Here is a 15,349-nt window from a genome sequence, read left to right on the forward strand (position 1 = left end):
GGAAAGAGAAGAGAAATTCAAGACATAAAGAAGTAGCAATGCATTGTAAATGAAGAAATATAACTTATAGTGTTCTAGGTGCCCTCCAGGCTGGTGAAACTATAAAGAAAGAAAAGGTGATAGGCAATCATACCAAATACTGGATACTTCGGGGAGAATTAAAAGGTTGTGACAAGGATACAGAACATGGAAGGTTTCAGATCAACAGTGACAAAACTAGTTTTTTGCTTAGATGGTAGTCACATTGTGTAGCACTTTGAATGGATGTCCCCCATAGATTAAGGTATTTTATTAAAGCTTGAAAGTTGGATTTCCACATTCCTGGCTAGATGAGATGTCACAGGGTCATCCTCAGGTGTCCAGCCCAAAGGTGTGTTTGGGGATGGGTCTGAATTCTGCCTCAAGATATGTGAAGCTGTTAGAGCTCTGCAGGTCCTACTTGCTGCAGGTTTGTGCTTGGTGCTTTTGTTATTGGAACTGTTTGATTGCTTCTCTTGGCTTGGATGTATGGAAGCAGCCATTGCTAGAACTTCTTCCTGGGTCTTTAAGCTTGAAATAAATCCCTTTCTCCCCTAAACTGTGCCTGGTTTCAATGTTCATCCTAGTAGCATAAAGGTATCTATATCACATGGTCATAGTAACATTTCACTAATCTGTGTAATAACACATTCTTATGGTCAGATTTTTTTATTGCCTCAGTTCTATCATAATAAATTTAAAAATCCTTATGCTTTGCTCCCATGAACAGAGGTTCTGATCCATTGATGGATCAGAGGTTGAATAATAGAAATTTTGTTAAGTCACCTTGGATTACTGTCATACAGTAAAAACAGAATGGTTCCTCTGTTCCACTCCTATGGTATCTTTGAATTTGCCAATTTTACAGTGTACATCAAATAACAACTTCTAATGCTGTATTAAAACATCCAGAGAAATAAATATATCCCAGGGAGCAGGTTCACCTAATTGACTTATTTTAAAGAAAAACCATTCTCAATCATTGTTTCTTTCTCCATCAACAACTCAGAAACTGGAATTTGTTTGAAGTACTTTTAGGTTACTACTCCATGCAACAAAAGCCAGATTCATTTGTTTTTCTTTTTTAAATTATTTTTAAGCATTCTTATGCTTAAAACAATATTTATAATTGTTTTCATGATACTCTAGAATAAACCATGAAATATAAATTTTATTGATATTTTTATACTTTCTACAATAAATTTTGTCTTAAACAAGTTACCTTCCACAATGACCAAGTGTTGATATTTCCTCAAAGCTTCCTGGAATTCCTTCCTGGAATATGTTTGTTCTTAACTAAAATGTTTTTCTTGTCTTTGATCCTGCTGGATATCAATTTCTTTTTAATACTTGTAGTAGTTTCAGTGGTATGTCCCCCATAAGCTTGGCGGCTTTGTATAGTTGCCCAGAGCTGGAGGCATTTTGAGGGATGGAGTCTGGCTAGAGGAAGTATGTCACTGGCAACAGACCTTGAGGTTTATCAGTTCAGCCACAATGGGTGAGCCAGCTTCATGCTTCTATCATACTTTTCCAGCAATGAAGAAACTGCACCTCAAAACTTAGGTTGAAATAAACTCTTTCCTCCCATATGCTACATTTGTTGTAGTTTTTATTTTTTTATTTTTTATTTTTTTTCCCCCCAGCAACAAGAAGGTGACTGCAACAATACTCTGTTACCCAGGGCTTACCAGGTAGTATGTTTTGTAAGTGATCTAGTCCCTTGATCATTCTTTTTTATTGCTGTTCTCATTTTAATTTACTGACCTTTACTTGTTTACTTAGAACCTCTGCTGGAATACAGCTAACGAACGAAACTTAATTGGCACACAAATCAAACTATCCTGTGTTTATTAGAGTTTCTAATAAAAAGGTTGGTGAGAATGAAGGGGAGATCAAAATTTCTGCATTTCTGGCCATAAATAACCAAGTCCTCTCTGTTTAAACTAATGGTGATATTCCATCATTGTGGGAGCTTTGAGTATTAGTTTTCTTAATAAGTGTAATAATTTTCCACTGCTCTAATCAGATCGTCAAAGAAGTGGTAGCTATTAAAAATACTATAAAGCCCAGGCAACTGACTTGATAACCTATTCTAAACCAACTGACTCCCTGTCACTATACATAATTGAGAGTTAATGACTTGTCAACACAAATATAACAAAATTCTGTATCCAAAGGGTGCATTTCCTTAATGTATTTATTGTGTCTTTACTTAAAATATAATAAACCTACAACCAAGTATTATACCATGGCACTTAAATGACTGGTCTCATTCTCCCTACCCCTAAACAATCCTCAAGCAGTAATAAAATTCAGAATTCCATTAGATGTAGTTCATGTTAGGAAGGTCACACTCTAAAGATAAATGTCACCTTCTTATGCTATGACTGCAGACATGAGCCACACATCTGCTGGTGTTGCAGCATAACCTGGCCATGTACATGACAGGCTACTTCCAGTCTCTGTCATTGTTAAATGGTGTCATGTTTCTGTTTCTAGAACAAAGATGAAAAAACATTTAAATTTATTTATATTTATCTATGTGCTTCATAAAACTTTAGCTCTGAATCACATTTTATTTTACAAAAACCTAGAGTTTAAGGATAAAATGATAAAATTGTTTCCTGGACACATTAATCTGTTTACTCTTCACCACTACTGAGTGAGTCATGGCTGAAGCCAACACTCAGGGCATAGTAAAAAGGCCATTACCATTCAACCCCATTAGTATCCATTATTGCACATAAGTTTGTCTTAATTGACTGAGGTCCTGGTAAAATGATATGCCTTATATTTATGAGTTCTATAGATCATATCAGCATGAACTGAACATCTGATCCAAACATTTATCAGGTATTACTAAATGCATGGCCATAGATTCTTTTCTATGCTGGCTAAAACAAAAATTAGAAATAGCACATGGTTTTGTTTTGGACAATAGAATATCTCAAATATAATTTAACATTTTCTAATGACTCAAAATGACTTAGTCATTGTTAGATTTTACAATGATAACTATAGGTTTATGATCTCTTTGTTCTTATATGTACCTGTGTTCGGGGGGGAAGTGTGTAAGCATGTGCATGTGTGGGTGTAATACATATGTGCATGTGTGTGTATTTGTGTGTGCATACACAACACATGGGTATGTCTGTAGAAGCCAGAGGACAAGCTTATATCTATCTCTTTTGAGACAGGTGGCCTGAAGCTTACCAGTTAGGGCTCACTGGCTAGTCAATGAACCTCAGGGCCAACACACCAGGCATTTTACATAAGTACTGGAGATCAAACTTAGGTACTCTTGTTTGAAAGACAAGCACTTTACAGACTGAACTTTCTCTCCAACCTTTATCATCAGTCCTTAGCAGATTTGTTCATGAATCTTAAATTTGCTGTAACATATTTTTCTGTTCTCAACTTACATTTGGTGCAAACTATCCTTGACAGTCTGAATAAGAAACTTTAGTTAGCAATATACTTTAATTACTTCTCAAATATATTTCATAACCACTTTAGTTTAATTCAACCATTGAAAATTTATAATACAATATTTGGAAATAAGAACTTAGGCATTATGATTATTAACTTCATTCTTCAATAAAACTAGAAGTGATATACATATTATTTATGTAAATGTTGAGTTGTGTTGTGTATCATAATCCCTATGGCCAAAACTTTGCATTCCTCATAGTCTCCAGGAACAATCAAGAGACTTTTGATACATGGCAGCAAAAATCTATGCATAAAAGGGAGCCAAAAAAATTACTGAATGTCCTTTGAAAGAGACAGTGAGCATACCCCAGAAAGAAAATGTTACCTCCAGACAGCAGTGTTTTAATAAAGAAAAACCATGAATATATTTAGTGCTTACATATAATTTGTTTGCTGGTATTTTACACAGTTGTTAAGTGGTTATATGGAATGCTTTTAATACCTAAAAAATAAACACCATCATAACTTGTGCTCAATTAGAATAAATTCAAAATGAAAGTATAATACCTTTCATACATGGGGCATTGAGTGATTACATTTTATTTATATTGTAATAGTGATCATTTTATTTATTTCTTTCTTTGTTTGTTTGTTTAGAAACTGTTTGTTTCCACCTTTCCCGAGTCTACAAAACAGCTCAGGACCGGACAGGGGATGTCCCCAACCACCCCCTGACCTGTGTGGTAGGAGCTGCGGACCAGTTCTCAGAGGCCGGCTGGGCACTCCAGGCTTCCATCAGGAACCGCTGGATAGGCACAGAGGGCGCCTGTGCACCTTCTGACCGGTCTGCCATCTCGGGCTGGGCAGCAGTGAACTCGGCAGCAGCGCGGTCCATTCTCCCTGGAACTCCTCCTGGGTCACGGCCTTCTGGGCGGCGGCCTGCTCCTCCTCTTTGATTTCCTCCGGGTCTCTGCAGAGGGGCAGATCCCGCATGACCTCCCAGGGGTGCTCCCAGGAGATGGGGCCGCGCGCGCGCAGGACTCCCCGGGCCAGCATCCAGCACCCGAGCCCCGCTGAGGAAGATCCTTGTTACGTGGGATGGCGGTGTCCACGTAGGGCAGAGGAGAGTCGGGGTTACACAGAGCAATGGTAAGCAGGACGTCTCTGTGAGAGGCTGGTGGTCAGCCCGGGGGTCACCACCAGAAGACGAGGCTCCCAGAAGGCACCTGGATCTGGTTAGTGGATGTCCGGGGTTGGGGGGGTGAACGGCTGGCTACGGGAGCGGCTCTGACGACAGCGCGCTTCTGCATGGCCACGAAGGCCAGCAGCAGCCTTCCTCGGGTCCTCTTCAGATTGATGAGGTACAGGCCATCACCCTTCCTCTTGTACATGGACTGTTCCAGCTGGAAATCAAGGCCACTAAATGGGTTCCTGCTGCAAGGAATTTGAGGACATCCCCCTTCTTCGTTTGCAGGACGTCGAGGGCGCTGGACCTCGTGTTAGCTTCCCCTTTAAGTCACGTCGGGAATTGGGAACAACGCCGCTGTATAGACCCGGGCGCAGGTAGCGTGGAAAGGCAACAGTCATCATTTTAATAGATTAGGTCCACTGTCAACAAAAGCACAATTGTAACCATAATTCTGTACATTAAAAATTGATTTCGCTGGAGGGCTGGCTTAGCGGCTAAGGTGTTTACCTGCGAAGCCTAAGGACCCAGGTTCTTTTTCTCAGGACCCATGAAAGCCAGATGCACAAGGGGGCGCATGCACCTGGAGTTCTTTTGCAGTGGCTAGAAGCCTTGGCGCACCCATTTTCTCCCTGTCTCCTTCCTTCCGTCTCTCTCTTTGCCTTTTTTTCTCTCCCTCTTAAATAAATAAATAAAACTAAAAATAATATTTGAAATATCTAGGAAAGCCATCTAAGCACCAACATTTTGTAGGATGTCTTCAAATAATGGAAGTTTAATTTTAATTTTACACAGATTGAGTAAATTTTATGGGCCAAAGCTATCTCAACTTATCAAAGTATCTACCTAATCAAACTTAATGACAACAGCATACCTATCATATGAAGTTTAATGTATACCTATCATATGTAGTTTAATTATATTAAATAAAAATTAACAGGTACATTTGAAGTATTTCTAAGAGTTAGTGCATAGGTCCTCAACAATATCATTAGTCAAAAAAATGCCTTAAGGCAAAACTTTTATATTCATTAGAAGAATATTAATTTTTTCAGTCTGACTGTAAAGACATTCTGTCATCATAAGAGTCCCATTAAACATGCAGCAGGTGTTCAGAGATTTGTCGATTTAAGATTTAAAGTGCATAAATACCTAAGCCAAATAAGCCAAGGGACTGGGTTGACTCCCTGACCATATGAGAGTTTACTCCATGGCCAAATTTGCCTTCTGGAGTAAAATTCACCATCAACTGAATCTTTACATCTGTAAACGCTTTCAGTGAAATTCCACTTCCTGTGATTACAGTCCTAAACAGATTGAGCTACAGCTCTAAAAGCACTCTTGACACCTGCTGATGAGAAGCGGCTCCTGGTTTCTGACAACTCAGACAATATCGTCTGCTCATTGTAAGATAACCAGCTAATTCCTTTCTGTAAACATGGATGAAAACTCTGCTCCCACAGATTCCAGATTGTCTTCTGTGCCAAGGATTAAAGCAGATCTCTGTCCATATGTAACCCAGCAATGGAAACAAAAAATGCCCCTATTCTCTTCCTTTCCTAAGTCACTACTTCCTCTCTTCCAACTATATTTTAATTATATATGCCAGGGACCATAAAGAACCTTCCCGGATGTCATATTGGCATGCTCTGTCACTAGTCAGTGCCTTTAATAAAACTAAACAGGTGACGGTTTAGTGAGGAGTCCAAAATTTTGACTTTTCCAAGTCATATTTGAGACCATGCATTTAATGTGCAAAGGGTGATCAACAGAGTCCATACTCAAGAAACCCACAGGTGAGTTGGGAGTTATTTCATCCAAATGCTCCTTTAGCTAACCAGTTCTCTTTCTGTTGCTTCAGCCTCATTTGATTCCAACATTTAGCAAATTATGTCTCCTTTCTTAGCATGTCAGTCAGTCTCATCTTGTATGAATTCTATAATGAAAATTTATTCTATCAAATTCAATATGCTTATTAAACTATGTTAAGTAAAGAAAATGAATAATTAAAAATATGGGTAGAAGAGATGGCTTAGTGGTTAAGGACTTTGCCTGTGAAACCAAATGACCAAGGTTCGATTCCCTAGAAACCACATAAGGCAGATGTACAAGTTAGTGCAGGGATCTGGCATGCCCTCTGCCCGTCCCTCCTTCTCTCGCTTCCTCTCTCTCTCTCTCACTCTTTCTCTCTCAAATAAAAAAATAAAATATTATTTTGAAGACACTGTAACATTATAAATAGGGCTAGAGGGATGGCTCAGTCATTAAAGGTACTTGTTTGCAGAACTGGATGGCCCAGATTTGATTCCCCAGTGACAATATAGAGCCAGATGTACAAAGTGGCACCTGCATCTGGAGTTCATTTGCAATTACAGGAGGCCCTGATGTGACCATTCTCTATCTGTCTTTCTCTCTCTCTTCTCTCTCAAATAAATAAATATTTTTAATAAATAATTTTTATTTATTTATTTATTTGAGAGCAACAGACAGAGACAGAGAAAGAAAAAGGGGGGGGAGAGAAAATGGGAGCACCAGGGCCTCCAGCCACTGTAAACGAACTCCAGATGCATGTGCCCCTTGTGCATCTGGCTAACGTGGGTTCTGGGGAAATGAGCCTCGAACCGGGATCCTCAGGCTTCACAGGCAAGCGCTTAACCACTAAGCCATCTCTCCAGCCCTCAAATAAATAAATATTTTTGAAATACTGTATAAGTAGTTACGATCTGTCTTTTATAAATTTTATAAATATTCTATTACATATAAAAGGCTTGTCTTTTAAACAAACTGGTGCAGAAGTTAATATGAGTCTTTTCAAGTTAGCATAAAATACTACAATTTATTAATTTCCAAATTTAAGTTTAATATTTACAAATGCATATTTAATATTTAACTGATTGTATGAAAGCATCACAATATTCTTTAACATCTCAGTACAAATAATCAAAACATAAAACATGTGAGAAAAAAATGTTTAGGATTTTAAAACTGTAAAAGAAACCAAGACCCTGGTTTGGTGCATAGTAAATTATTTTTCTGACCTATCATTGTGTTCTATAATCTCTCAGTTCTGTTGTTTTGATGTATATTTTAAAATTCAACCCTAAGAATTGCAACTCCTTTGGAAATAGAAAATAAGTGCTAGCTAGTGATGTACTTTTTCCTAGTATTTACTGTAGACTAGTGTACTTACATTTCCCCTCTTTTCTTTATTCTTCATTGAAAAATTCTTACAATGTAGCCTAGGCTGGCCTCAAACTCTTTTTTTTTTTTAATTTTTAATTTATTTATTTGAGTTCGACAGACACAGAGAGAAAGACAGATAGAGGAAGAGAGAAAGAGAATGGGCACGCCAGGGCTTCCAGCCTCTGCAAACGAACTCCAGATGCATGCGCCCCCTTGTGCATCTGGCTAACGTGGGACCTGGGGAACGGAGCCTCGAACCGGGGTCCTTAGGCTTCACAGGCAAGTGCTTAACCGCTAAGCCATCTCTCCAGCCCTGGCCTCAAACTCTTAATCCACATGCCTCAAGCCCTTGAGGATTAGCATTAGAGCAGTGGGCCAGTATGCCCAGGTTTAATAGACTAATATATTCCAACAACTTAGTAAAGATTTAGAAATATTATTCAGTATATTCTGTAAATTGCTTTGATTTTTGTCATAGTTTCTCTGTAAACTACACTATATTAAATTCTGTCATAAGTAAAAAATTCTAATAAGAAACTTCATTTTACTCTGCATCTGATAATAATTGACAATAATTATAAATGGAAGCCAAGCAAGGTGGCACACACTTCTAATTACCAGCACTTGGGAGGCAGAGGGAGGAGGATCGCCGTGAGTTCAAGGCCATCCTGAGATTACATAGTGAATTCCAGGTCAGCCTGAGCTAGAGTAAGACTCTACCTTGAAAACACACACACACACATATGGAGAGAGAGACAGACAGACAGACAGACAGAGAGAGAGAGAGAGAGAAATTGTTCTACAGATTTTTACCTGAATAAATGAGTCTGTACTTGCTTAGATGGACAGGTAGAAATGGTGAAAGACTTCAATATGTTCTAATCTCCTATAAATTCACCATACATAAATTATATCACATGCTTCAGAAAATATAACTAGGAAATAAGTAAAAACAATCTAAGAAAATAATATGAAATACTGAAGAAAGAAAATACTAATCTGAAAATTCAGAGGGTTTAGGAACACTCAAAGTATTTGCAGCAGAAAGCAAAACATATTACAAGTCATGTGTTTTGGTCGAAAGAATAAAGAAGCAATAGGCAGAATGCAGAGGTCAGTTTCAATAAAAACAAAACACATAAAAGCAAAATTAAAGGAAGACAGAAAAACCTGTTGCCTAAAACAAGAAAAAATGCAAAAGTATCATGAAGTAAATAAAAATTATTGTTAAAATGAGAATTCATGTAAAAGAAGAAAGGAAGGGATGTGAGAAATGGCTTAGTGGTTAAAGTACTTGCCTGTGAAGCCTAAGGAACAGGGTTCAATTCCCCAATATCCACATAACCCAGATTCACAAAGTGACACATGTATCTTGAGTTTGTTTGCAGTAGCAGGAAGCTCTGGCAAGCCTATGTTCTCTATCTATCTATCTATCTATCTATCTATCTATCTATCTATCTATATATTGTTGTTTTGTTTTGTTTTTGGCCAGGCATGGTGGCATACACCCTTGTGCTTGGGAGCCAAGGTACGATGATTGCTGTGAGTTTGAGGCCACCTAAGACTACATAGTGAATTCCAGGTCACCCTGGGATACAATGAAACCCTACCTCAAAAAACAAAATAATAATAATAATAATAATGACATATTTTATTAAAATAAAATGATATTGACAAAACATTAAGCCACATATGCTTGAAAATACTTGAGAACCAGCTATGGTGGTGCAGTTGGGTGGCTGAGGGAGGAACATTTTGAGTTCAAGGCCAACTTACAGTACACAGTTAAGAGCTGGCCTCAAAAACTAAAACATAGGGCTGGAGAGATGGCATAGTAGTTAGGGCATTTGCCTGCAATTCCTGCAAAGCCAAAGGACCCAGGTTGTTAGACTTGGAACCACAGAGTTTGATGTTTGCCCTCTTTAAATCTTGTCTTTGATAAATATTTCTTTGCTATGCCTTTTTGCAATGTAAATGTTTATTCTGTGACATTATGGGCTTGGGAAGGATTTTTTGGTATTATGATTCACTTAAAAGACCCTGGATTATGGGGATGTTTGAACATCATTTGGATTGATTAAAAAAAATATGGGAACTTTTAAAGTTGGACTAAATACATTGCATTTTACATCATGGATGGTTATCAGTTTATGAGGACCAGGGGCAGAATGTGGTGATTTGACTCAGGTGTCCCCCATAAACTTAGGGGGTAGGAGAATGGCTTTTGGAAGATTCTGGATGACCTAAGAAGGAAAAATAATATATGCATAGTGATATGTGAAGTCTACATTAAAACAACTACCCTCCATGTTGCATAGTTATGTGTACAAAACCAGTTAGATGGCCTAATGCTAGAGAAAGCCCTCTGTGATATCCATACATAAAATACATAGGTTAATACTCTGCTTAACAAGAAGTTTGTAAAAAATACAAAAAATAAAGTAGGAAGGTATTTTCTATTGGATAGAATACTAAACACCACTGATATTTCAAACTCTGTTAATGTACAGATTGATTATAAGTGCAATTAAATGACAAATGAATTACCAATGACCTGTCTATGAAGCTAGATACAGTGTTGCAATTTACATAGAAAATGTTAAAATACAGAGAAGAAGGGCTTTTACCCACTGAGCCATCTCTGTGGGTAAAAGCATTTTCCTCATAAGCATGAGTACCTAAAAAGGCCTGCTTCACCCTGAGTTTGATTCCTTGGGACTCATGTAAGTGGATGTGTTTCTCCAAACTGACTGTAACTCCAGTCCCACGAGGAACAGAGATAGCAGAATCACTGGTGCTGGCTGATCAGTCAGCCTGACCATGAAAGATAATTAATTAATTAATAGAACAGCTCTAAGTTCAGTGAAAGACATCATTTCAAGGAAGCTACAAGGAACAGCAATGGAAGGAGGACAAAAAAAGTAATAATATTTGAAAGTAACAATTATGACTCAGCAAAAGTATGAGGAAGATCTTTATATTGATATATAATTAACAATAATGATTAATAAAGAAAATAAAGACAAAAGAGTTTTATATGCGATAAAACAGAACAATAAAATGTGTACCCAGGCTGGAGAAATGGCTTAGCGGTTAAGCGCTTGCCTGTGAAGCCTAAGGACCACCGTTCAAGGCTCTATTCCCCAAGACCCACATTAGCCAGATGCACAAGGGGGCGCACGCATCTGGAGTTCGTTTGCAGTGGCTGGAGGCCCTGGCTCGCCCATTCTCTTCCTCTCTCTCTCTGCCTCTTTCTCACTCTCTCTCTCTGTCCCTCTCAAATAAATAAAAATAAACAAACAAAAACTTTTTAAAAAAAAAATGTGTACCCATCTTCTCACTTAGGCAAATAGAAGCCCAGAAGTAATAACCCAGAACATAAAGAAATCAGTTACATGAAAAACTGAACATGGAAGCTAAGTTGATGGAATGGAGACTGACATATAGATAAAGCTATAGAACACTTGCCTCTTTTTGGACTACTACCTCCTATATACTTGTAAATGGTATAATGATATTAACCATTCATACCTTCAAAATAAATCATTTAAGTCACTTCACTATGGATAGAGTAGAGAAGTGAAAGTGGAATAAAAACAAAACAAATAACTTCACTATAAAAAAATAACTCAAGCTGGGTGTGGTGGAAAGAAGTCTTTAATGCCAGCACTCAGGAGGCAGAGATAGGAGGATTGCTATGAGTTTGAGGCCACCCTGAGACTACATAGAGAATTCCAGGTCAACCTGGGCTAGAGTGAGATCCTACCTCAAAAAAAAAAAAAAAAAAAAAAAAAAAAACAGAAGAAGAAGAAGAAGAACCCACTGAAGGTACAGGATAATTTATGATAAATAAGCTAGACAATATTATTTTAACAGTTCTTTTGAAGGCCAAATGGAAGAATGAACTAAATAAACCTTATATTCTTGGTAATTTTTTTTTTTTTTTTTTTTGCTCAAGACATATGGATTAAAACTAGTAAAACTTTTATTTTCTCAATTTTTATTAACATTTTCCATGAGTATAAAAAATATCCCATGGTAATACCCTCCCTCCCCCTGACTCCTACTTTCCCCTTTGAAATTCCATTCTCCATCATATCCCCTCCCCATCTCAATCAGTCTCTCTTTTATTTTGATGTCATGATCTTTTCCTCCTCTTATGATGGTCTTGTGTAGGTAGTGTCAGGCACTATGAGGTCATGGATATCCAGGCCATTTTATGTCTGGAGGGAGCATGGTTGCAAGGAATCCTACCCTTCTTTTGGCTCTTACATTTGTTCTGCCACCTCTTCCGCATTAGACCTTGAGCCTTGGAAGTTGTGATTGAGATGTTACTCAGTATTCCAGTCACTTCTTTCCATCACTATGACACCTTCTGAGTCCTCCCAAAGTCACTGCCATCTGAAAAGAGAAGATTCATTACCAAAAGTGAGAGTAGTATTAATATAAGGGTATAAATATTAAGAGAAGTGCTTACTGGACAGTTTGATAAGCATAGTATATACATTTTTCCAGACATCAACAGATGTTACACCCCTAGAGCTTATGACTACCCCTGTTTTACGTTTTCAGTATCAAGGATGTATAACCTCCCTTGGAGTGGGCCTCTAGTCCAATAGGAGGGCAATTGGTTTCCACTATGACAGATGTGCCACTATTGCACCTGTTGGCTCATTTGGCCTGGCTGGCCAATTAGAAGGCTTGCAGTGTCTAATGTTGAGTATCTTCACTGGTGGTATCTCTTTCTCCCATTGAACTACATGTAGAATGGCTTCCTCCAGCTTTCTGTCAGCTGGTCTACATGGAGGAGGTTATCAGCTCAGTTCCAGCAGGATTTCTCAGTGGCCTTGCAGCCCAAGTATGTGCAGTCTTCAGCAATAGGGCATTACCACCTATTGCCAGTGGGAATCCAAGGGCCTTGGCAATGGCACGTAATGTTTTGGGGCATCAAGGACCTCCCTGGCCAACAACTCACTGGAGGTACCCCATCTCTGGCACTGAAATTTTTCTAACAATGATCTATGGCTCCTGAGTATTCCATTGTCTGAAACTGGAGGATTCCATATGATTTATTTGCATCCTCTTCGATTTTGATTAGCCCTTCCTTCACCTTTCCTTTACTCAGTCTCTTCCACTGACCTCACTTTGGGCCTTTTTACCCCCATTAATCTATTCTTCTACTTATATATATATACAATACCAACCTATTAATTTTATGGATATTCTAGGTTTGAGCAAATAAGTAAGCAGGCAGTAGTGAGAACCAGGGTTGACATTATTGTGGAAACATAAATAAGGAAATGGAAAAGACTTTATAATATATATAACTATGTTGGATATTCTTAGAAAACTTATAAAATTATGGCTTTATGTGTAGTCATATAAAAACATGCATGCATTTTAACAGAAATTTCACCGTGAACTCTTTGTTCAGGATTGTTTTCTATTTCAAAAATACTGTGTTTTGTAAAAAGCATGAGGAAAACAAAAAAAGAGCACATAAGGTGTAGAAATCCAATACACACGTAAAGCTAAAGAAATTACCAAGAATGAGAACAGAATTCAGATAAGTGACCACCCTGTCCAGTCAGGCAAAGGAGGGTACGTAGGTTCAGGAAAAAAAAAATGCCTCTAAGGGAAAAAAACATAAGTGTTGGCTTGTACAGTATGTTATCCAAATTGATAGAGCTTTGCATTACTGAAAAAAAATGTGGGTAAACTACTATGAGATTTGTAAGAAAATAAGAGCACATGACAAGTGAGACTGGAATTCATTCTAGTAAAAAATTAAAACTTTGTTCTGGAAAGGAAATGTAATCATAGTGTTTCCCACTGTGTGCCTTGACAACATATCACATTCCAGATGATAATAATATGCAATGTTATAGAATAATAAGAAAAGAACTTCAAGCTTACAACTTTGTGTCTAGTTGGAATATTTTTGAAAATCAGTGTTTATAAAAGTGTGTACAAGTATTATACCTCAGAGCATTGACCATAGTAAGACCAATGTTGAAGACAATTTGGGATGAAATACTTAGATAGTAAGGAAAGCAATTCAAGAACATGTTAAGGATGGAAAGTATTATTTATCAAAATAAGCATTAAGTTTTAAATCCTGATTAACTCCCATAAAATACCATATCAATATATGCCAGATAATCAAGGTTTTGATCCTCAATAGAAAACAAAAATCTGGGGCTGGAGAAATAGTTCATAGGTTAAGGCAGTTGCCTGCAAAGTCAAAGGGCCCAGGTTTGATTTCCCAAGACCTACATAAGCCAGATTCACAAGGTGGCACATGTGTCTGGAGTTTGTAGTGGCTAAAGACCCTGGTATTCCCATCCTTTCTCTCCTTCTGTCTCTTTCTCTATTGCCCTAAAATTAAAAAAAAAAAATGCTTACAAAAAAGAAAACAAGATTCTGTATGTCTGAAAGAAGTTAAAATACATCTTGAGTCAAAGGAGGATATTCTATACTTACACAATGACATATGGACCAGAAAAAATTATGCCTCAGTCACATTAGCATCTGAGAACCAAGGCTCAAGATATTATCAGACAAAACAAAGCATAGTGGAAAGATGCCCAGTAATATCAACCAGCGTTCATCAATCTTTGTGCTGCATACCAATTCTGTCTGCCATATATTTTGTGAATAAAACTATTAGGACACCAATTCATTTTTTCACATATTAGGTCTGCATACTTGGGCTTTACACTGACAAAGTTGAGTAATTTCTACAAATGCCATTTGACCTATGTAGTCCCACCCCCACCCCCCACAAAAAAAAAATGGATGTAGGCTTTCTGTTGAAAGGAATGGAAAAGTTTGACAGTTGATTGTTGTGATAGGTACACAATTCTGAATATTCAAAAAGTCATTGGAATGACTGCATTGTATATGAATTTCTGTCAACAAAACTATTAAAATTATTATCTTGTTCTTTACAGAAACATTGTTTAAATATTTAAACATTGTATAAGCCATGCAAATATTAAAGTTCCAGCTTTTTAATATTTCCACAACTATTTTTCAAAAAATCCATTGGGGTTTTAATGAGCAGCTTATTCCTTGTAATTTATTTTCTTCAAAGGTCTTGAGCATATTGTCTCAACGTTTGATAACACCTCTAATCTTTTCCTTCAAACATTTATTTTACCTTATATTTTGTCTTATATCTTATGTTATTAATTGTGCCTTGCCTTATTTCATTTGATCGCTATTCCTAGAATTTTCTCTGTATGTCCAGTGTTTTAACTAATATGTTTATTGCAATTGCTATCTGCTTTATCTTCCTATTTGGTTTATGGCTGCTCTGATTTTATAATTTCTACACACCTACTTTCTTTAAATTACCCTACTGTCTATGTTTCCTAAAACGTTGAGTTTTATTTTGAGCTTAATACTTTTCAAATTTTGTTTTATTTCTTTAAAAATATATGTAATGATTTTTATCCTTTCATCATTACAGATTTAGTATGCAAAATGAGAGCAAATAAAACTCTTTCATTATTGAATCTTCCTAGA

General features: G+C 37.2%; 1 pseudogene; it reads right to left on the bottom strand.

The window, feature by feature from the left end:
* Window positions 1–4,147: 4,147 nt before the first annotated feature.
* The window catches only part of LOC101614150, a 69,772-nt pseudogene continuing 58,570 nt past the window's right edge, over window positions 4,148–15,349 (bottom strand).

This window comes from Jaculus jaculus, chromosome 6, assembly GCF_020740685.1.
Source record: "Jaculus jaculus isolate mJacJac1 chromosome 6, mJacJac1.mat.Y.cur, whole genome shotgun sequence".
NCBI lineage: Eukaryota > Metazoa > Chordata > Mammalia > Rodentia > Dipodidae > Jaculus > Jaculus jaculus.